Genomic DNA, 22,129 nt, shown 5'->3' on the forward strand with positions numbered 1-22,129 from the left:
AAAGAATTTTTACAGCTAAGCTCAGGGATAAAGGCCTCATTTCTAGAATATATAGAGAACTGACTCAAATGTATAATCATACAAGTCATTCCCCAATTGATAAATGGTCAAAGGATATGAACAGGCAATTTTCAGAGGAAGAAATTAAAGATATTTATAATCATATGAAAAAATGCTCTAAATCACTATTGATTAGAGAGATGCAAATCAAAACAACTCTGAGGTACCACATCACACCTATAAGATTGGCAAACATGACAGAACAAGAAAATGATAAATGCTGGAGAGGATGTGGGAGAGTTGGAATACTAATTCATTGTTGGTGGAGCTGCGAGCGCATCCAACCATTCTGGAGAGCAATTTGGAACTATGCCCAAAGGGCTACAAAAATGTGCATACCCTTTGACCCAGCAATATCACTACTAGGACTATATCCCCAAGAGATCATAAAAATGGGAAAGGGTCCCATATGTACAAAAATATTTATAGCAGCACTCTATGTAGTTGCCAAAAACTGGAAGTCAAGGGGATGTCCATCAGTTGGGGAATGGCTGAATAAATTATGGTATATGAATGTAATGGAGTACTATTGTGCCATAAGAAATGATGAAGAAGAAGACTTCAGAGAGGCCTGGAAGGACTTATATGACCTGATGCTGAGTGAAAGGAGCAGAACCAGGAGAACTTTGTGCACAGCAACGACCACAGTGTGTGAGAGTTTTTTCCGGTAGACTTGGAATTTTGTAATAACACAAAAACTTCTTATAAAAAGAAAATCCCAAAGGTGGTTCTCAAGGCAAAATGCCTTCCACACTCAGAGAAAGAAATATGGAAGTCACTCACAAAATGTAGTAGATCATGTTTGTGTATGTGTATGTGTTTGTGTATCATGTTCTGATTTGTTATACGATTTCTTTCATTTATTTTAGTTTGACTACATAGCATGACTATAGTGAAAATATACTCAGTAGGAAAGTATATGTAGAATCTATACAGAATTGTATGCAGTCGTGGGGAGGGAGGGGGGTAGTGGGGGGTAGGTGTGGGGGGGATAAAATCTCAATTGTATGGCAGTGATTGTTAAACATTAAAAAATAATAAAATAAAAAAAAAAGAAAAATGACTTAGCTGATACTTCAGTGTTTCTTTCAAACTCTAAGATTCAATACTACAATGGTATGCATGTATAAAGTAATGTTGCATTCAGAAATATTAAAATTCATGCAGAAGGAAAGCTATTAATGAAGTTTAGACATAGAACTAATAATCATTCATAAATATTTTAAAAATAAAATACATCCCATCTGGGAAAAGTATAAACTTTGTTTTCATTCATTGGGATCATTCACTCCCTGACTCATCGCTCTGACTTCCTTTACCAGTTTGGAGAATTAGTCATTCTGCATAGTGATGTGATTATTATAGCAAAAGTCAAATGCATTTTCTACTTGTGTCACTTGTGATTAGGGTCTTCACCTTTTAGTATTTTCTCCAAGGTCTGAAATTTTAAAGCAACAAGAGGAAAATTAGATACTATGAAATATTTGAAGGCTCTAAAGAAAAATCCAATACTGTGAAGTATGTTGTTCATTTGTTTTAGTCGTGTCTGACTCTGGGGCCTCTTTGGGACTTCTTGGCAAAGAGACTGGAGTGACTTGCCATTTCCTTCTCCAGCTCATTTTACATGTGAGGATACTTAAGAAGCAAGCAGAGTTAAGTGACTTGCCCAGGATCACATAGCTAGTAAATATCTGAGGCCAAATTTGAACTCAGGTCTTCCTGACTCCAGGTCCAGTGCTTTACCTACTGTGCCATTTAACTGCCCACTGTAAAGTATAAAGATGTACTTTTCTATTTTCCAAACACTACACAGAATTTACTCAAAAATGTTATACTCAAAAAAGTAGATACTTTTCAGGTTAAGTAGTTTCTGATAAAACAAACCAACCAACCTGAATAAAGTCTATTTCTTTGGTAAAATTTCAGGCTGAAACATTTTCTGCCCCCAGAGTGTTTTATAGTAATCTGACCTTTAAAAATCTTCCCTATGATGACCTGCTTTCTCTGTCAGTTATAACTGAAATCAAATAGCTAGTGATTATGCCTCATCAAGAAGTCACTGCTACCTATATATTTCTCCTTTTAACAAAGTCATTTTCCATCTAAGGTGGATCTAAACAAGTTCTTGATCTAAATTGTTTAATGACTAACATTATCTTTTCCCAATATCATCTCCCTCATATCATTAAGTTTCCAGAAAAATCTTCTTGGAAAATAGACTTATTTTTCTTTTCTCAGTTGCCCCAGAAATTTACACAATCATTGCAGAGCAGAATAGTGGCCAAAAAAGAAAGGAAGGTCCATTGATTGATTAGGCACTAGAGACTCCAGTTTCTGTCAAGGGTAAGGGAAAGTTGAAAATCACTAACTTGTCTGGGTATATCATTGTCTTTCATCAGATAATTTAGAACAGGATGCAAAAGTCACTCTGGTATATATTTTCATTTCCCTCTATTGGGCCTGACAGAATACTGCTCTTCAAATGCTACTTGCCTATAGAAAGGCAGTTTGCCATAGTCTGCAGCAGAGGATTTGTTTACAAAAATCTTTTTTGATGACTGCTCTGGGTTTGCAGTGTGCTGCATTCTATTTTCCTCTGAGGGAATTGGAATATGTGCAACTGCATTCCCGGGTTTATTCTTCAACGGTAACTGCCTTCTTTTGTAAGGAGAAAAAAATATATTGCCATGCAATGATATGAGTTACAGTAGATGAGCTAGTATGTGAATTGCCAAGAGCCAGCCTCCCCCAGACTCCTAAGTTTCCGATTCTCTTGACAAAGAGGAATGCTTAAGAACGTCTGAGTCATGGCTCGTTCTCAGTAATTTAACTGAAACATCAGGGATAAGGTACTTAGTATTACACATGGTTTGCATCTGGATGGAATTAAAGGTTTTTCTTTTGCTCTGAGAGGACTTATTAATAGCAAACGGTTGGAGTAATAAGTGTGTGCCATCTAAAGCATTTGGGAAAATGAGCAATGCCAGGGAAGGTTTATCATGACTTGTTGTTTGTTCACTCTGTGCCTCCAGGGAAGCATATAGTTTTGATCAGAGCTTCTCTGAGTAATAGTCTGAAACTGACCACTGCACTGAGATATGACAGGCCTGGAATGATCTGATGATATCCTGGAAAGATCCTGTTGAGTAGACGCTCCAAGGGCTGTTAACCTGTCACAGGGATAGTGTGTTATTGGGTAGAGGTTTAAAATATGTCAGATTTGATTTCTGGTTTAGTTTAACAGTAACTAGTAACTGTAAGTGAACATGCATTAGGCATGACTTAGTAAAGACCACTAGATTTCATGCTTTATTAATTATTAATATTAAAGATAAATTCATGAAAATAGATTTTAATGAATCTTGTAGCCTTTCCCCCCTGTTTTCCTTGTCTCCTTTTCACTCCTGAAAAATAAGCAGAAAAAGATATGGTATAATGAGAAGAAAGAATAAGGGTAATTAACGAAGATAACAATGAATTTGGTGTTAGGAGACCTAGGTCCTAATCCCAGTTCTTCTACTGGTCAGATGTATGACACTGGTCAAGTCAATTCTTCTTTCTGGAACTTAGATTCTTTATAAAATAATGGGGGTTCAAGTACATGATGACTATGGTCCTTTCTAAGTTGGGGAATTCTATGAAAAATCCCCACTTTCATTTATATATGTAACATGGGACCAGCTCTGAATGCTTGTATAGACTGGGGTCGATTCTAATATTTTCTCAATAATTATTCTCTGACTCATGCCCAAACCCAGAGTTTTCTCTGCTAGCATAATTTTTCTCCTGTAAAAATTTCCATGATAAAGGGGAAATGGGTCTTCAGTTCCATGCAAGCATTATGGCTAACAAAATGAATTATAGAACAGGCTTTATCTAATCAGACAAGATGTCTGATACTGGAGCTCATGAAGGTAAAAATTATTCTCCCCTCTTCATTAAACCACACTTCACCAGGGAACTTCACAGAACTCCAGACTTATATTATTACCCTAGAGCTGAGCACTGCCCCACAAAAAGAGAAAACATTACAGGTTACTTAGAGAGTCAACTCTTTTATTTGTATCTCCTCAGTCCACTCACGTCACAGTACTAGGGCAAGATCTGTTTTTGTTTCTCCCTCTTGCTGACTCTCACCTTTAGCTCCCCCTTTGTCCAGGAGCTCCTCAATTAGGTCCAGGAACCCTGGTCCAGAAACTTAGCATTATTCAGAAACTCCTCTGTCACTCTCTAACTGCTGCTGGGTCAAGTTCCTGTTACTTCTAGCTTATCCCAGAACTCTGTGTCTCTGCCATTGCCTCTGTCTGTTGCCATCTCTGGGACTTCATAGTTTCTCCTTTGATGAAGTCATGGGATTCCCTGGAGAAACCGTGAGAATATACAAGCTTTCTTCCAGATGTCAGCATCTCCTCTTGGGATTTAACCCTTGGTCCTTTCTACATGTATAAGTTGCTGCTTTGTTATACCCCAGTTCTAACAACTGCATTCATAGCCTGTGCTTTTGTGTTTGAGTCCCTGTCTAGCTCTTGCAGTGGGTCTGTCTTATTTCCCGTCTACCTGAGAAATGGTGTCCCAATGCTAATGAATATTTTTTAAACAGCGACAAAGACAAATGAATAGATGACAAAGTCAACAAAATTGAACTAACACATTCAATAAGGATCCAAAAAAGTTCTTGAACAGGCTAGGGGTGTGTCAGATCTAACAAGATGAAATTCAAGGGAGAGATGTGATGTTTTTCACTTAGTTTAGAAAATCAACATCAGACACACTGTTGTGGGGATAGAGCTGACTTTGGAACTGAGAAAACCTGGGGTCAAGGTCTGTCTGTCGTGCATCCTGGCCATGTGATCTTAGGCAAGTTCCTTAACTACTCATTGCCCCTAGATAACTGTCTATAACTAGAAATTGCTGAGGAGGTACACTCTGCATCATTTAGGTACAGGACACTCTTCCCTAGGAATTCATGGTGAAAATCACATTTCCAATAAACTTTTTTTTTAAAAGTCAAATTCACAAGCACAAGATTAGGGAGAGACTACTGAATGCTAATTCTTGTGCAGAAAGATTTGAGACTTTCAAATGACCTGCAAGCTCAAAATGAGTCAGCAGTGTGGCTTCGAAGCCAAGAGAGCTAAGAGGCACATTCATCAATGACTTAGGAAGTATTTATTGCACATCTGTTCATGACTAATGCTGTGAGAAATAAACAAGTCCCACTGCATGGGCCCTCTTGTCCTCAAGGAGCTTGGATCTCATTGGGAGACAAAAGAGCACATGTGAATCATTAGAGGACAAATCAGTGTTAAATAGTACCACTGACTAGTCATGCAGTAGAAGTTCAGAAATTTCATAGATAGGTTTTAATGGGTGATGTTATTTTGAATCTATTTGAATGTGACAGTGGTTAAGCACCAAATAGCAACTTGTCTAAGAAACACGACTGCTCTGCACACCCATCCTTCAGGAGTGCCAATATTTGAAGTGGGTGCTCCTGAGCAGATGGCTTACCAGACTCAAGCATTAGTTAGCTGAGCCTCGGAGCTTGCTAATTAATTCTTCAGTTTACTAGGATTTAGAATGATTGTTCAAAACAAGGCATCCCTTAAAACAAATGATAGGTAAAAAGTCCCAACAGGGTATTGATTATTAAGGTGACTATTCAAGGCTCCTGGTTATTGCCATCCATTAGAAGAATTGGCTTACCTGTTAGCATTAGCATCCTCTCTTGGTTTAATCACTAAGTTTCCCACCTGTGAGATGGCTTCTCTGTTTTAACATGCAAGTAATTCTGAATAGTAGGCTCCTGTTTCCTTGTTAAAGGAAAGCTGCTTCCCAGATGAAGATTTCATTTTATGGTTTGAGTCCATAATAAGGTTGCTCTAAAGAGTAGCACCTTCGATTCTGGAAATCAAAATGACCTTTGACCTTGTGGATTCTAGTTTTGACATAATAATATTAAGGACAATAATAGCTAGTATTTATGTAGCACTTTTATGCTGGCAAAGTGTTTTACAAATATTATCTTAATTTTCCTCACAACAATCCTGGTAAGTAAGTGCTGTTAATTTCTCCATTTTATGTATTAGAAAATTGAGAAAGATATTCTTTCACAATAAGATTAATATCTCTTTCCCTCCATGAGGTTCCTATTCTGGTGCCTCATTATGAGATCAGTCAGTCAGTCATTTAACAAGTATTTATTTATTAAGCACTTACTATGGGCTAGGCACTGTGTTAAGCACCAGGGGATACAAAGAAAGGCAAGAATATTCCCTGTCCAGAAAGATCTCACATTTTAATGTGTGTGTGTGGGGTATCCTTGTTCAAACCTTCCATGGTTCCGCTTTCCCCATCCTCTGAGGTGAGAACTGTGCCCCATAGTTTGCTTTTAAAAAAATGCGACCATTTGCTGTGACTCCCACTTCTCCCTTCTTCCTCATCTTATGTTACTCAGATGCCTTTTACCACTGTCTCCTCCTTCACCCCTGTCTCACATGAAGAGGTGATCCCACTCCTAACCAAGGCAAACCCCTCTACCTGCACAAGTGATTCCATTCCATCCCATTTCCTCCAAAATATTGCCCCTTCTGTCATGCCCACTTTCTTACTTATCTTCAATCTCTCTCTATCTATTGACTCATTCTCTCCTATACAAATGTGTCTATGTTTCCTCTATCCTCAAAAAGCCCTGACTTGGTCCTTCTATCCCTGTTATCATCCCATATCTCTCCTGTCTTTTGTGACTAAGTTCCTTGAGAAGACTATCTACAATAGGTGCCTCCGCTTCCTTTCTTCTTACTCTCTTGACTCTCTACAATTTTGCTTCTGACCTCATTCCACCAAAACCTCTCACTCCAAAGTGACCAGTGGTCTCTCATATGCCAAATCCAATGACCTTTGATCCATTATCATCCTTCTTGACATTTCTGTAGCTTTTCACATTGTTGATCACCTGATTCTCTTTTCTTTCTAAGTTTTTGTTCTGCGCTCTCACTTGGTTCTCATCTTACTTATCTAACTTCTCCTTTTCAGTATCTTTTTTTGTTTTTGCATTTTCATCCAGGTCATACTCCATACTACCTATGGGTGTCCCACAAGGCTGTCTTGGGCCCTCTTCTCTTCTCCTTTTATATTGCTTGGAGATCTCATTTCTTCCCATGGATTTAATTATTTGTTTATGATTTAATTTTGTTAATGATTCTGAAATCTACCTATCTAGCCCCAGGGGCAGCTAGGTGGTGCAGTGGATGGAGTACCAGTGCAGGAGTCAGGAGGACCTGAGTTCAAATCTCACCTCAGACACTTGACACTCACTAGCTGTGTGACCTTGGGCAAGTCACTTAACCCCAATTGCCTCATCCTGGGTCATCTCTAGTCATCCTGATGAATATCTGGTCACTGGATTCAGATGGCTCTGGAGGAGAAGTGAGGCTGGTGACCTGCACAGCCCTCCCTCACTCAAAACAAAGTCAAGTGCAAGTCATGCATTATTTCTCTGATGGCATGGTCTTCTTTGGCAACCAAGGACGAACATGCAAAAAACCTAGCCCTAACCTCTTTCCAGGGTCTTGCCTCTGTTTTTCAAATATCTCAAACTGGATGTATAATAGATATCTCAAAATATCTAAAACTAAACTTATTAAATTTCCCCTTAAATCTACTTCCCTTCCAAACATCTGTATTGCTGTTTAGTATACCACCATCCTTTGAGTTCCTTACGACAGCCTAGGTGTCATGCTAGACTTCTCATCATCTCTCAGCCCGCCTGCCATCCATCTGTTGCCAAGACACTGTCTTTTGCCTTTATTTCTATCCCCACCACTTAGCACAGTGCCTGGCACATAGTAGGTGTTTAACAAATGCTTATTGAATATTGATTGATTTACTGGAGGATTGAGGAATGAGTGGATGTTTGGTTTCAGTCTTTTCCCATGGGCTATTGGCATTTTTAAAGTGGCCTAAATCAGCACTTGCCCAGGACTTCTTCAACATCTGTGTCCAAAGGAGGTGATTCCTTCACTCACTGTGTAGTAAAGTGAGGAAGGGTTTAGGTTCTTCTTTCTCTCCTGAGCTGATGTGACCCTGACACATAGGCCTGAATCTTTGATTTAATCACTTTTTGCTCATTCTTTTCTAGTCCAGGAGAATAAAGTCTCTGATATGACTCTGGAGCTTGAGCTATAGAGGTCTAAGAGTCCAGGAAACCAGGCCAAGTATAGAAGCCAACACAGCACCAAGGCACTGAAGAGCGAGGGTCCTGGGAAGGTAGCCCAGCAGAAATAGGCTTTGGACATGAACTCAGTGGGACTAGTGCTAATTAGGGACTGAGCTAAGCCATAGCCTTCCCTCACCTCCTTCAAGCAGCGTAGTTGGGCAGGTGCTGGGGAAAATGTTTGTGTTTGCTTCTGCTATATCTTTGAAGGAAGTGTCCCTTTATAAAAGCTAATTCAATATAAAGTAATTAAATGGAACTAGTGGGCCAGTCACTACTTTTTTTAATCACCCCTCAAAAAAAAGAAGGAAATAGGGTAAATCAGGGCTTGAGCTGATGATAAAATAAGAGATTCCATAACTCCTTTGGGGTAACTGAGAACCTTGGAGTGTGGAGGCATAAAGGTAAACAGGCCTGGCCCTGAGGTAGCAAGGCCAGCCAATTATATTATGGTAGAACTGTAGATTTTGAACTGGAGGCAACCTTAGAGGCCTCAGATCCAAGTCCCACCTCATTTTACCAATAAGGAAACTGAGACTCAGGGAGATTAAATGATTTCTCTAGCATCGCATAGCTAGTAAGTGTCTGAAGCACAATTGGAATGCAGGTCTCCCAGGCTGCAAGTCTAATATCTTGTCCCATATTACTCCAATTCTCTGATGTTATGCCTCTAACTTATAAGATATTTCAAATTCTGCCAATTAGTCAAACAGCAAATGAACATTTATGAAGCAGTTACCGTGTGTCAGGCATCATGCCAAGTGTACAAAGAAAGGAGGAAAATAACATTCTGTTAAGGGAAACAACATGAAAGTAAATATGTGCATACGAGATCTCTTTCTCTGTCTTTCTCTGTCTCACTCTGTCTCTGTATCTCCCTGTCTCTGTCTCTGTCTGTCTCCATCAATCCAATGCAAGTGGAAGGTAATCCCAGAGGGACTGGGGGATTGGGAAAAGACCTCCTAAATCTGATGCTATTTGAACTGAGTCTTGAAGAAAGTCAAGGAAACTATGACTAGGAGATGAAAGGGAAGAACATTCCAGGCAGGGGGACAGTCGGTGAAAAGGTTAAATATTGCACATATCACTGAGGGTAACTTGCATATTAATTTTTCATATGCATTGTTCCTGGTACTTTAGCTTTTTTTCAGAATACCTAATTGCTTGGGGGGGGAGGTGGGGAGAATGTGGGGGACCAGTTTTTTCTGTTCATTAGCTCATTTTTCATGTTTGTTGTTTAATTTCTTGTGCAATTTTTAGCTAGTTTTCTTTCTCAGAACGTCTATTTTCCCCCCTTTTTTGAGGAACACATAAAAAACTGGCTCTTTTTTGAAAGTATTAATCCAATATCTTGGCTTAAACTTTCTTTCCGTTTCAGAGAATAAACCTCTCATCTTTACTATTTTATGAAATACTCTTGCTGATAACCTTTCATCCTTGTACTCCAAAACATTTTGAATAAATCTGAATTCCAAACTGATCTTTCCTGTTATAATTATGTCTCTTTGCTTGGCAAGCACACCAAGTTTACCAGTTGAGGTAGTCTCTGGGCTCTTTGAATCATATTTTTCAAGAGGTGTCAAACTCACAGCCCATAATATTCCCAAGTGCAGCCTGAATCAGATTAAAATGTAATTGGAAAATTTTTAACAAGATAAATAAAAATAAGCTAGAACACGAGAAAGAACACAGACAATGTTAATATGTAGTTTTCTGAATTAACATGCAGCTTGCAGAGATTCTTACAAAATGGTAATGGCCTCCCTTTCTGTTGGAGTCTGACACCACTGCTTTACAAGGTGTTTTCCTTGCTTTTCCCTGGGCCAAGCTTTACATCAAAGTCATTTGAGCATCTAGGAAACTGACTTAGTTTAGGAGATTTTCTTAAGTTCCTCATGAAGTTTCTCTATTTGATCCTCTTCAACAGATGTTGGCACATAAACGGGAAATATCTTCAAGCTGTTTTGTTTGTGTGTGTTCCTTAAGATGATAAAGTCATCTCTGAAATTCTATTTCTTGTTGCTTTTGAGCGCACAGTGAAATTAAGTCTTCCAATTCTTTCATTTGCTATAGAATCAATCAATAATATTTATTAAGCAACAATTATGTACTAGGCACACTAAGCTAGGAATTAAACATACAAAGATAAAAATCAAATAGTTCCTACCCTCAAGAAACTTACATTCTATAGGGAGAGACAACATGCTCATTTAAGCATAAATAAAATACATACAAAATTAGTATATAAGGTCTTTTTTTTCAAGGTAGAGAGGCACTAGTTTTCACTTTCCATACTTTCCTGAGGAGATCAAGAAAGTTTTTTGTTGAGGGTGACATTTGAGGTGAAAAGGGTTGTAAGAGATGGTGGAAGAGAGAAAAGAGCACATTGCGTGCATGATAATTGCATGAAGATGGGAGATGGAGCACGGCATATGAACAACAGAGAAATGACCAGTTTGGCTGAATTGTAGAAAGGCAGGAAGGAGAGCAGTGTTATAAATAAGGCTAGAAAAGCAGCATGAAGCCAACTTGTTAAAGACTTTAAATGCCTGAAGGGGAGTTTGTATTTAATCCTAAAGTTTTTGTTAGAGCACTTGCATTGTCTTCTTGTTAGCCACAACTTTTTGTCTTCTCCTTTCATTCATGTAAGAATGTCGATATTCAAATAGTATAGCTTCTCTAGTAGTACATCAAGTCATTGGCTTGTTGAACAAAGATCTCCCATTTGGAATATCAACTATTTATAGGTAGCCCATAAAATGGTATAATTCTCGTCATGATTTGCTCTTTCTTTTGCTTCTCTGTTGGCATGGTTATAGAAATGCAATGGTTCCACATAGAACAGAGGGCCATTTTGGAACTTTCTTTATCACCATGGCCAAAGAATTTATCACTTAGTAGTCATTCTACTGGTGATGGTTCTGTCCATAACAGCTACATTTATTTGTAGACAGCAGACCCAATATATCATTAGGATTATCCTGGAAAATTTTTGTAAATTTCCTTTCTCACTGCTTCCATCTTCTGGCACTCACTGAGTCCTCAATCTTTCTTGGTATTATTGCATCCCTGGCTATCCTTCTAGAGATTGGTTGCGCTTGTTGGTTGTGCTGGTAGAGTAAAGATATTCCTTGTTTCCCATCGCTACTTCCAATATCACTCAACAATTTCTCCTCCTTTGAAATTTAAATTATTTTTTTAAAAAATCGACAAACTTTTATTTTCTCCCTTTCCCTTTTTTCTCTCTTGCTCCTTGTAATAAATATGTGTAGTCAAACAAAACAAATCCCCCTATTGACCATGTCCAACAATATATGTCTTATTCTGTATCTTGTATCCATCATCTCTGTTAGGAGGTGAGTAGCCTACCTCATTATCATTTCCCCTTTGGAACTGTGTTTGGTTATTGTTTTGGTCAAAGTTCTTAAGTCTTTTAAAGTTGTTTGTCCTATTTTTGTATCCACTCTGCATCAGTTAATACAGCTTTCTCTGAAACTGTTCCATTTGTTATTTTTCAATATTTTGGTTTCCAATAAATCGGTAAAATGTAGGGCTAGGATAGGGTGGCTCTGAAATGTAAAAGAAGGAAGTTATTCTGGGAGAAGGTAAGAAGATCATCTAACATAAACATTACACCTAGCTTGCACCTAGAAAACAACAGACAAGTGGAGAAGAGTGGAGAGAGACTTTATTTTTATTTTTAACATCCCATGGGACTTTGAATCTGGTATTGTGATTTTAAATAAATGCTCTTTTTTAGACTTCAACTTTATGTAGTGTTTTAAACTTAAAGCCATTTGTATAGACACTTGTTTGATACTTGAACAGGAGTTTCCAATGTTTGCAGCCCCATGGCTTCTGAGATAGGTCAGAAGACAAAAACAGGGATACTGGGAAAAGAAAAAACTCCCATTACAGAAATTAGATAAGTATAGAGAGGCTCATCGCCAGGTTGGCAACTGAAGAATGAATTCTTTTGGCCACAAGAATTTGTTAAATCATCTATTAAGTCACGGATGGATTGTGATCTACATCAGCACAGGAAATAGAAATGGATGAAATAATAGATCCTTGAAGTATAACAAAGACTTCATATTCCTCCTGGCATTTCTGTTTATTAGTTCCTAAATGATCTAAGTTGAGTGTCTCAAAACTTAAACACACTAGATCATTATGCCATCATCTTCTTCACTTCACTTCCATTTTGTATACATGTGCATGAATTAGAAATAACAGAATCACAAGCTAAATTCCATTATGACTCTCATCCATTAATTTATCTAAATGTTTTCTCAAGTTATTTATATTTTTATTTATATTTATATTTATATTTTTAAACTCTACCCCTCCTTTGAAGAAGTTTAACATGCCATGTATAAAGTGCTGATGATTGCTAGCATTTACACAATGCAAAGTGCTATTATTATGCTCCTTTTTACCAATGAAGAAACTGAGTCAGAGGTTAAGTGACTTGCCCAGGGTTATAGAGCTAGTGAGTGTCTGAGGTGGTGTTTGAACTTCCTGACTCCAGGTCCTGGATTGTATTCATTGGGCCACCTAAATGCCAAATAGCAATATTCCAAACACCTTGCTTTGGATGCCTCTCTCCAAAATGATTCCATTTTCATTGCTTGCATGCTAAAACATGTGTAGGTTAGAGCTATACTGTGATTTCAGTAAGGTTATAGGCTTTGCTTTCAATGCTCTTTCTTGATGATTGATTTCAAGTGTTTGGTTTATTTGAACTTATTATTATTGTTAGCTACAGCAGCACATTGATGCATAGTTTTCAGAAAAAAGTCTATGATGGTCCTCATTCCCTTTCTTGGGGTCACATCTTGGTTCTCATAATTCTATTAGTATACCAGGGTTAATTTCCTATTTTTTAAACACCAGTATCTTCCTTGGTAATGCTATAGGACTAGGAACCATAGCACATCATCAAGTACCAAAACTGCTGCTGATTCAAAAATCAATGGAAAGATGCATTGTGGATAATAGGAGGCTGTTGTATGTTACTAATTATGACTTGTGTCATAATAATGGCATAGAAGACATCATCTATGATATGCATGGCTGGAAACAGATGGGCCAATATTCTGGAAAGAGTCAAGAATAACAGATGGACAGCTTGAGCATTGAATTGATACTCATAAAATATTAAAATAGTCAGGTAGTAGATCCTATATGGAGGATTCTCAAAGGACATAAAAAAAGAATTCCACAGCATGAAAATGCCTAAATGGAATGCTATCTGAATCAGGGGAGGGAGTAGCTACACTGAAGAGATCTCAAATTTATGGAAATACTGAAATAAAAATTACCTTTTATTTGCCAGTATTCATTTTTCTATAAAAAAGTAGAGAAATGAGAACAAAAAACTATAAACATTAAAAACCAGTGATTTTTGACAAAAATATGATTAGATGAACTTTTAATCATACCACAACACCAGGGAAAAGACTGCTTAAATAGCAAAAGGAAATTTTATGTCCAGCACACAAGATAGTCACATAGCGTGGGGGGCAGAATATTGAACTAAGCATCAGAAGACCTGGTTTCTAATCCCGTTTGCACTAAGCAGCTGTATGAAATTGGACAAGTTACTAACCTCCCTTGAGGACTCAGCTTTCTCATCTTTGAAAGGAAAAGACCAGACTAGCTTTTAAAATTCCTTTTCTAGCTTTAAAATGTTTTGATTTGGTAAAGATTTGAAATATGAGATACAACTAATTTCTTGTTCATTCCATTAATAAGAAATGTATCTATTTTGCTGCTTCCCCTTCTGCTAAGAAATCATATATCCTGCTTCCGAAGTTTAAGAAAGTCCAACTGGACAATATAGAACTCTGTTCTGAAAAAAAAAAAAGACGATCAATAGTTGAATAGTTTTTCTTTTTGTGTATGAATATGTCAGTCCTTTAGTTTTTTTTCAAACATTTAAGTTACAAGATTTCAGTACAATGACAGCTCCTCAGTGGGAGCTTTTTTCTTTGAACTGAGGTTTAGGCAGGTTCTCAAAGTTAGCCTTAGTATGGAGACAATCAGTTATTAAATATAGAAACATTGAATGAACATTGCTTTCCTTTTCCCCAGAATATATACAGGGAAGGCATCACCTTAAGAACAACAACAGCCACAAATCCTAAGAACATAGATTTGGAGCTGGAAGAAATCTTAGAGATCATCTAATCCAATTCATTTATTTTATAGATGGGAAAGCAGAGATCTAAGGAAGTAAAGTGACTTATTCAAGGTCATACAAATAATGAAAGAACCAAAATTTGAACCCAGATACCCAGATTCCAAAGTTTGTATTTGATTACTGTGCCATAATAACTGCTCAATAATGAGCTCATTAATGCTCATTACAAAAAAGTATGCAAACCCACCTGTTTAGTCAAAAGATACCCCAGTGATTTCTGTTGTGATTGTTCAGTTGTTTTCAGTTGTGTTCAACTCTTTGTGACCCCATTTGGAATTTTTCTGGCAAAGATGCTAGAGTAGTTTGCCACTGAGGGCTTTCCCTTCCCTTATTTATTTATTTGTTTGTTTGTTTGTTTATTTATTTTGAGTAAGTAAAGAGGCCATTCTCTGCCTCATTTCTTAGCTAGCCTTAATCACTGAGTAGGTGTTACCTCAGTCAAACCGAGACCTGTTAAAAATTTAGCTTAAAAAGTCCAAGGTCTCCCCCTGCGTCTAGTGTTATCTCCAATTGTTCTGATCTATATGTCGCCACTGGAGCCATATGGGTCTGGCAGAGAAAGTGAGACTGGTGACTTTGCACAGCCCTCCCTCACTTAAATCCAATTCATTTGCACCTCAAGAGATCACCTTCCAATTTTGATAGATGAAACTTTTTTCTTTTAAGCACCAGGCCTTAAAGCTAAATCACTCTGGCTCTCAATGATTATCAACAATAGATCCCAGGTCAAACCCTACTTTGGTCATTGTTTAGACCCGGATTGGTTCAGAGTGAAGGTAAATAGTAATTATTTCTGTTTTGGTCAGAAATGCTGAGGGCCTTCACATCCCAGATTGAATATGTATTTTTTTGACTAGGTAAAGGGGTCCTTCTCCGCCTTATTTCTTACCTATCCTTAATAACTGAATGGGCATTGCCTCAGTCAGACTGAGACCTGGGAAAGATATTAGTTTAAAAAGGCCACAGTTTCCTACTACATCCAGGGCCGTCTCAAGTTGTTCTGATCTCTGGGTAGCCACTGGACTCAGATGTCTCTGGAGGAGAAAGTTAGGCTGGTAACTTTGAGTAGCCCTCCTTTTCTTAAATATAATTCACTTGCATGTCATGGCATCACCTCCCTGATGTCATGGTCCTCTTTGAAGGGCAAACAATAGCTCATTTTAAATGAGAAAACTGAAGCAAACAGGGTTAAGTGACTTGCCCAGCTTGTGATCACACAGCTAGTAAGTGTCCGAGGCCAGATTTAAACTCGGGAAGATAGGCTGGCACTCTATCCACTGTGTCTGTCACCTGGCTGCCTCTGTTATTTCTGAGGACCTCATAGTTTTGACATCTAACCCAACTGAACACATATTTTATGGGCAAGTCACTGTACTAGATGCTAGGAATATAAAGACAAAATAAAACCATTCTCTGTCCTAAGGGATTTTCATTCTACTAGGGAATACAACATGGAAAGAGATAAGCATATCCATCCTAATTTGAGGAGGGAGTGGATACTGTCAATTAGAGAAATCAGGAAAGGCTTCCTAGAAGAGATGGCCAAGCCTTTAAGGAAGCAAAGATTCTAATAGGTGGAGGGGAGGGAGAAGTTCATTCCAGTGATGGAATATAGCTTATACAGAATCAGAGACAGAAAATGAAATGCCAGATTTGGGGAATAGGAAGTAGGCCAGTTTGTCTGGAACATATAGCCTGTGAAGGGGAAGTGACAGACAAACCTGGAAAGGTAGGCTGGAACCAGGTTGTACAGGGCTTTAAAAGACTAAATGGAGAATTGGCATTTTATCCTCCAAGAAACAGAGTTCCCAAAGATTCTTAAGAAGAGAAGTGACATAATCAGACATGCATGATTTAGGAAGATTATTTTGTCAGCTGTGTGAAGGAAGAAATAGAGAAAAGAGAGACAAGAAGCCGGGAATTCAGTTGGGATGATGCAGCAAGTGCAGACAGGTGGTGAGGAGGGCCTCAGGTAAACTGGTAGCCATATGAGTGGGGAGAAAGGGATGGGCAGTCTAGGGAGCCCATTTAGTTAAGCAGCTTTAATTTTCAGGAAGTTTTCCCATAGTTGTACCTAAATCTGTCTCTTTACAATTTCTACCCATGGTTCCTAGTTCTGCCTTCCGGGGCCATACTGAACAAATTTAATTCTTCCTCCATATCGCTGCCCTCCCAATATTCAAAGGCAGATATCGTGCCTCTCCTGAGTCGTCTTTTCTCTGAACTGAATAGTTCCTTCAACCAGTCCTCATCAAAGCTTTTCACCATCCTGGTTGCTCTCCCTTGAAACTCTTTAGCTTATCAGTGTCTTTACTGTGGTGCCCAGAAATGCATACAATACTCCAGATGAGGTAGGACAGAGTCAGAGTACAGTGGTACTATTCCCTCCTTATTTCTGGAAATGATGCTTCTCTTAATGCAGTCCAAAGTTGCATTAGCTTTTTTGGCTCCCTCATTACACTGCTGGCTCTTATGAGATTATATTCCACAAAAACCCTAGACATCTTTCCCCCCAGAGCAATGACTGTCTATCCATTCAATTCAATAATTCAATAGATCTTTATTAAGTACCTGCTATGTGCCAGGAACCCCATTAAGTGCTGAGAATATAAAAAGAGGCAAAGGAAACTCCCTGCCCTTAAGGAGCTTAAAATCTAATGGGGGAGAGGGGTGGAACAACATGCAAATAAATATGTACAAATTATATACATAGAATAAATAGGAAAAATTAACAGAGGGAAGACACTGGAATTAAGAGGAGATGGGAAAGGCTTCCTAGGTGGGATTCCTTCTCGGTGGGATTTTAGTTGAGACTTAAAAGAAGCCAGGGAGGGTTTTAATGGTTCAGTGTTGGTAATGTGGTGGGAGGTCCCTAGCTGAGTGCCTGGCACCTGTGCTTGGCTCTGTGTTGTTTCACATTTTTATTGGTGACTTGGATAAAGGGATAAATGGTATATTCATCAGATCCTCAGGTGACATGATCAAAGTTGAGAGGGATAGTCAGTCAACAAACATTTACTAAGCTGTTACTATGTACCAGGTATGGTGCCAAGTGCTGGGAATATAAATACAAGCAAAAAGAAAGATGGTTCCTGTCTTCAAAAAGCTTATATTCTAATAGGAAAGACAATATATGAAAGGAAACTAAGAGTTGGTAGAGCTGAGGTGGAGGGTGGAGTAGAGTGGAGCATGATGAAGTCCAGAGGAATGTCAGCCTGGTGGGAAATGAAGAGATGGCTGTCTTGAACGTCCTCCTCAAATGGAAGTTCTGAGAGGAGACCTTCTACCCTCCATTCAGTGGGAGGGGCTCCAGGGACAGAGGGTACTTTTGAGGTGTAAGCTTTGGCATGTGGCCTGGTGGGAACACATTGTATGACACTCAGGGTCCAAAATAAGAATTAGTAGCTCTGTCACCTCTCTGTAATGTCAACCATCTTCCCATTCACCCCAAGCAAATCTCCCTTCCCTTCTTTGATCTTCCTTTTTCTCCCATTATTGTATTAAACCATTGGTGTTATCTTTAGTTTCCCAGTCTTAGTTCATTTGGAGTGTTATCACTCCTGGCACTATTTGAATAGGAGCATTCCTCTCTTTTTTAATTTATCTTCTGTTAATTGGCTTTGCTTTGCATATATGTATGTATGTATGTATGTGTATGTATGTATATGTGTGTATATGTGTATATATGTATGTATATATGATGGGGGGGAATTAGGCAATGATTAGCCCAGGCTTCAGAACATGGATTTGTACTTTCTGATGGGTTATATGTATCATGAGCAGATATTTCTTATCTGGTTCCAATCCAACATGCAGAATTTTAAGGAACCAGTCCTAAGGAACTAGGGAGCTAACACCTTCTAATTGGTTAGGGAAATGAAAAGACTGATGACTAGGGAGAGGTTGAGACTAACTGAGTGTGCGTACAAAAGGTTTGAACTGAAACCTCTCACTCTTTTCTGGAGGCTTTTGAATAAAAAGAACTGCTTTGAGCTGCACAATTGAGAGGAGAGGGATATTTATTCTTTCCTGATATTATATGTATGAATACACTGAGATGGGAGTGTCTGAGTAACTGAAGCTAAAATTCAACTAGGTAATGATTGCATAGCCTGAAGATTGCCCACATAAGAAACCAAGCATTGGGACTGGTGACAGAGGTCTTATTTTTAATATGAGGTACTGGCTGCAAGAAATCTCATGTCCTAGACTTTCATCCTGGTCTAGGGTTTATAGGACAGAGGCTTGGTGTCTGAGGCTCTGGTCTGGGATGGGTCCTTCTAGCAGTGACAAATCCTTCCTAGTCTCACTTCATTGGTAATGGCCTGTCACCTTCTTGCAGTGTGCCAAGGCAGTGTAGTCGTAGACCTTGAAGGCAATGAAGGGTGGGGAGAGTGAGGATTCCATACCCATTCCCTAAGAAGGGCTAAGCCTAGCTGCTAGGGCATCTATTCATGCTGTTGCCAATCTAGGACATAGGGCTTGTTCTCTTTGTGGCAGCTCTCAGGAGCAGGCATCTCTCTCTTGCACCTTGTGGTGATGATCCTTTTTTTCTTTCACTTCCTTTTATATTCCTTCCAGTCATTCTGGTGAGACAGTTGCATCTTGGAGAATAGTCTAAAATAAATGATGATTATATCAAATTCTCTCCTTCAGAATTTCTAAATGATGGGAGAATTTCACAAAATGTGAAAAAATAGTCACTCTTTCTCCTTTGCTTAAAACCCTGCAACTGGCCTCTCCTTCACTTGTCAGAAAAGGCAACTGGTTAGCTAAATAAGGAGAAAATAGTTCTGATTTACTACATCATACTGCCTGAAAAGAGACTAGTAAAAAAACATTGGTGCTCCTTTCCATTTATTTTTCATGAGAATTAAGAATTACTGTTCTCTGACCTGTGAGTCATTTTTCTGATGATGAGGGTCTACTTCTTACCCTCTGTGTTACTCTTTGTATCTTTAGCTTTTTCTCTTGTCTTCCCTTTGATCCCATCTAGAGTTTAAACCTCTAAAGTGGACTAACGAAATACATGATGGATAGTATATCATTAGTAAATAAAGGTTGTTAATTAATATTCTCAGTCTCAATCCAGTAAAACATAATTTTTACCCATGCCTGGTATGTGGTTGTGCACACAGTGAGTCCCTGAGAAATATTGTTGACAGTAGACAGGATGATAGTAAACAGTAGACAGGATGCTGAACATGAGTTCAGAACATCTGAATTAGAATTCTGGCTCTGATAGTTTTCTAGTTGTATAACTATGGGCAAATAACAGCTTCTTTAAGTCTCAGTATCAGTATCTATAAAGAGGGGAAATGATACTTGTATTATATACTTTATGGAATTATTCTGGGGAAAACTTTTCTTAAACCTTAAAATTCTATGGAGATATGAATTGTTAAAGCTGCTATAGGAAATGAAATGATTACTAAAAATTGGGACACTTCTGGCTCTGTGCAAAACTAAGGCACTCCAGGACAAATCCTAACTTCTCTTCTAGCATACACGATGTCTCCAAATTAGGGGCTCAACCTATAATTTTGCTTGACCAACCCAAAATAGGCTTTCTTCTTGTATTTTTTTTACAAGAGAGAACAGACCAGAATAGTAATTGAGATTAGTATTCTGTAAGCAACAGCCCATCTTCAGCTGCAACAGCTGAATCCAAACAGCTTAAACCAAAATCCATATGACAGGAGCTCAGCTTTATTTTTTAAATATATATTTATTCTAAAAGCACGTGGTCTTCACAGCTCAACAGCATCGAATTATGGTAATAAAGTGAGGGTGACAATGCATGCAAAAGAAACCAGTGACTTGACTTAAAAAGAATTTAAGGCTATTAAAGGGCTGCTGTAAGAGATCTAGCTTTAACTTTTTACCCACTAGTATTAGCAAATCACCTATGTCCAACAGTTTCTCAAGGACAAGACTTGATATCAGAAACTAAATCTACATTTTAAAAAATAGAAACAATAGATGGAAAGACTTGTTAGTGGACTAAAGCAATTACTACAAAGATGACAGTGAAAGGAAAACTGGGAGGGGGAAGGAGAGAGAAGCAAGGTCAAAGAAGGATGTTATCAATAGAATATCTCCAAATAGCACAGAATGCAGTAAGAAGTAGCAGCAGATGTCAGTCCAGCCCAATGTCAACCCCTGTGGTGCTATGTAGAAAGACTTGGAAAGAACCAGCATCACTGCAGTTGGTATGAGGAGAGTAGTGACATCAGATGATACCTTTCTCTCCATGAATTGAGAACTGTGATTTCCCACTGGCCAAAAGACCCAATTCTCTCCTGACTAGATTCACTCAGATGGCTATAGATATTTTTCTCTTTATTCCAAATCTTTGTTTACTTCCTTTTATCTTGTGTTTTTCTTATTCCATGATCTTTAATCCACACCCCCATCTCACTGGCTCTTTCTTGCCTTTGCCACCAGGTACCCCTGTTCCAGATGCTTACCCTGGCTTGTACCTTGTTCCAGAGTGGATGATACATAGCCAAGAGGATATATTTCCCGTGGCACTCAGCAAATTCCTATCATGATTTTAGACATCACTGGCATGGATTAACTTTTGTAACTTTGAAGGAAGGCCAGCAATGTATAAAGGAATCTGTTTTATAGAGTTCATAGCCCTTAATTTTAGTGAATGGATGTGGGTGTATTAAGAACTTACTCAGTTTCTTCTGTCTAAATTTGATAATTATTTCATTTTCATCCTTTTCACAGATGGCTTTTCTCTGGGTGTAAAATTGAGGAGCTAATATAAAATGAAACTACCTTGACTTTTGCAATTAAAATTCAAATTTCAAACACTATTTCAGAACCTTGGAGAGCAGGGCCCTTTTGTCACACAATGAAACCAGCTTTCATTTAGGCTACATAGCTTCAATAGCCTAAAAACCCACTGAAAAATGAAAGAATGGTGGAACCAGTAAGTGGTAGGATTGTTTAATTTGGTGGGGTTAGCTCTTGAACTGAATAATTCCACTGCTTTCTCTTCTTTCAGGCAAATGAGGCAGATCCATATGCATGCAGGTAGGGATGTTCTGTTTTGACTCTACTGGAGCTCCAAACTGAGGTAAATAATACAGACCATTCCTTATATGATTTGGCTTCCTGTCTGAAAGTGATAGTCACTGCTCTGCACCCTTCCTTTCTATAGTATTTTTAGTTGCTGTAGGTCTATTCACAGAATCATAGAATCTCAAACTTGGAATGAATCTGAGAGAACCTGTAGTCCGCTCTACATGCCTTAACAAGTATACTTTCAACAACATATCCAACTTGTGGTCATCTGAGCCTTAGTTCTGTTGACATTATTTTTACAGGACCAAGACAACCCAGCCATTACCTACTGAGAGAAATCATTATTAATAACCAATGATTTGTGGAGATTCAGAGTTCTTGCTCTTCTTTATCCTCATTTCAAGTCTCTGAAGGTCTCTGAAGGTCTCTTCAGTCTCTGAAGATCTAGCTAAACTTCTCCTTTATCTGATCCCACCCAAACTTATAAAGAATTTCCAGTCTAAGGTGAATTATATTCAATTAAGCTCTCTCAAGGGAGATAGACCCTTTTGTCTAAATTGCTCTAAGTTAGGGGTGAGACAGTCTCTCTTTCCAAGGCTGACATGATGTCA

The 22,129-nt window shown here is 38.4% G+C and overlaps 1 long non-coding RNA gene across 1 annotated transcript in view; it reads left to right on the forward strand.

The window, feature by feature from the left end:
* LOC140529166 (uncharacterized) overlaps positions 1-21,570 on the forward strand; it is a 77,130-nt gene extending 55,560 nt beyond the window's left edge. The window contains exon 3 of the long non-coding RNA XR_011975443.1: positions 21,499-21,570. This is a non-coding gene — a long non-coding RNA (uncharacterized lncRNA). The remainder of the gene's footprint in view (positions 1-21,498) is intronic.
* The last annotated feature ends 559 nt before the right edge of the window (positions 21,571-22,129 follow it).

The sequence above is a fragment of the Notamacropus eugenii genome, chromosome 2 (genome assembly GCF_028372415.1).
Source record: "Notamacropus eugenii isolate mMacEug1 chromosome 2, mMacEug1.pri_v2, whole genome shotgun sequence".
Taxonomy (NCBI): Eukaryota; Metazoa; Chordata; class Mammalia; order Diprotodontia; family Macropodidae; genus Notamacropus; species Notamacropus eugenii.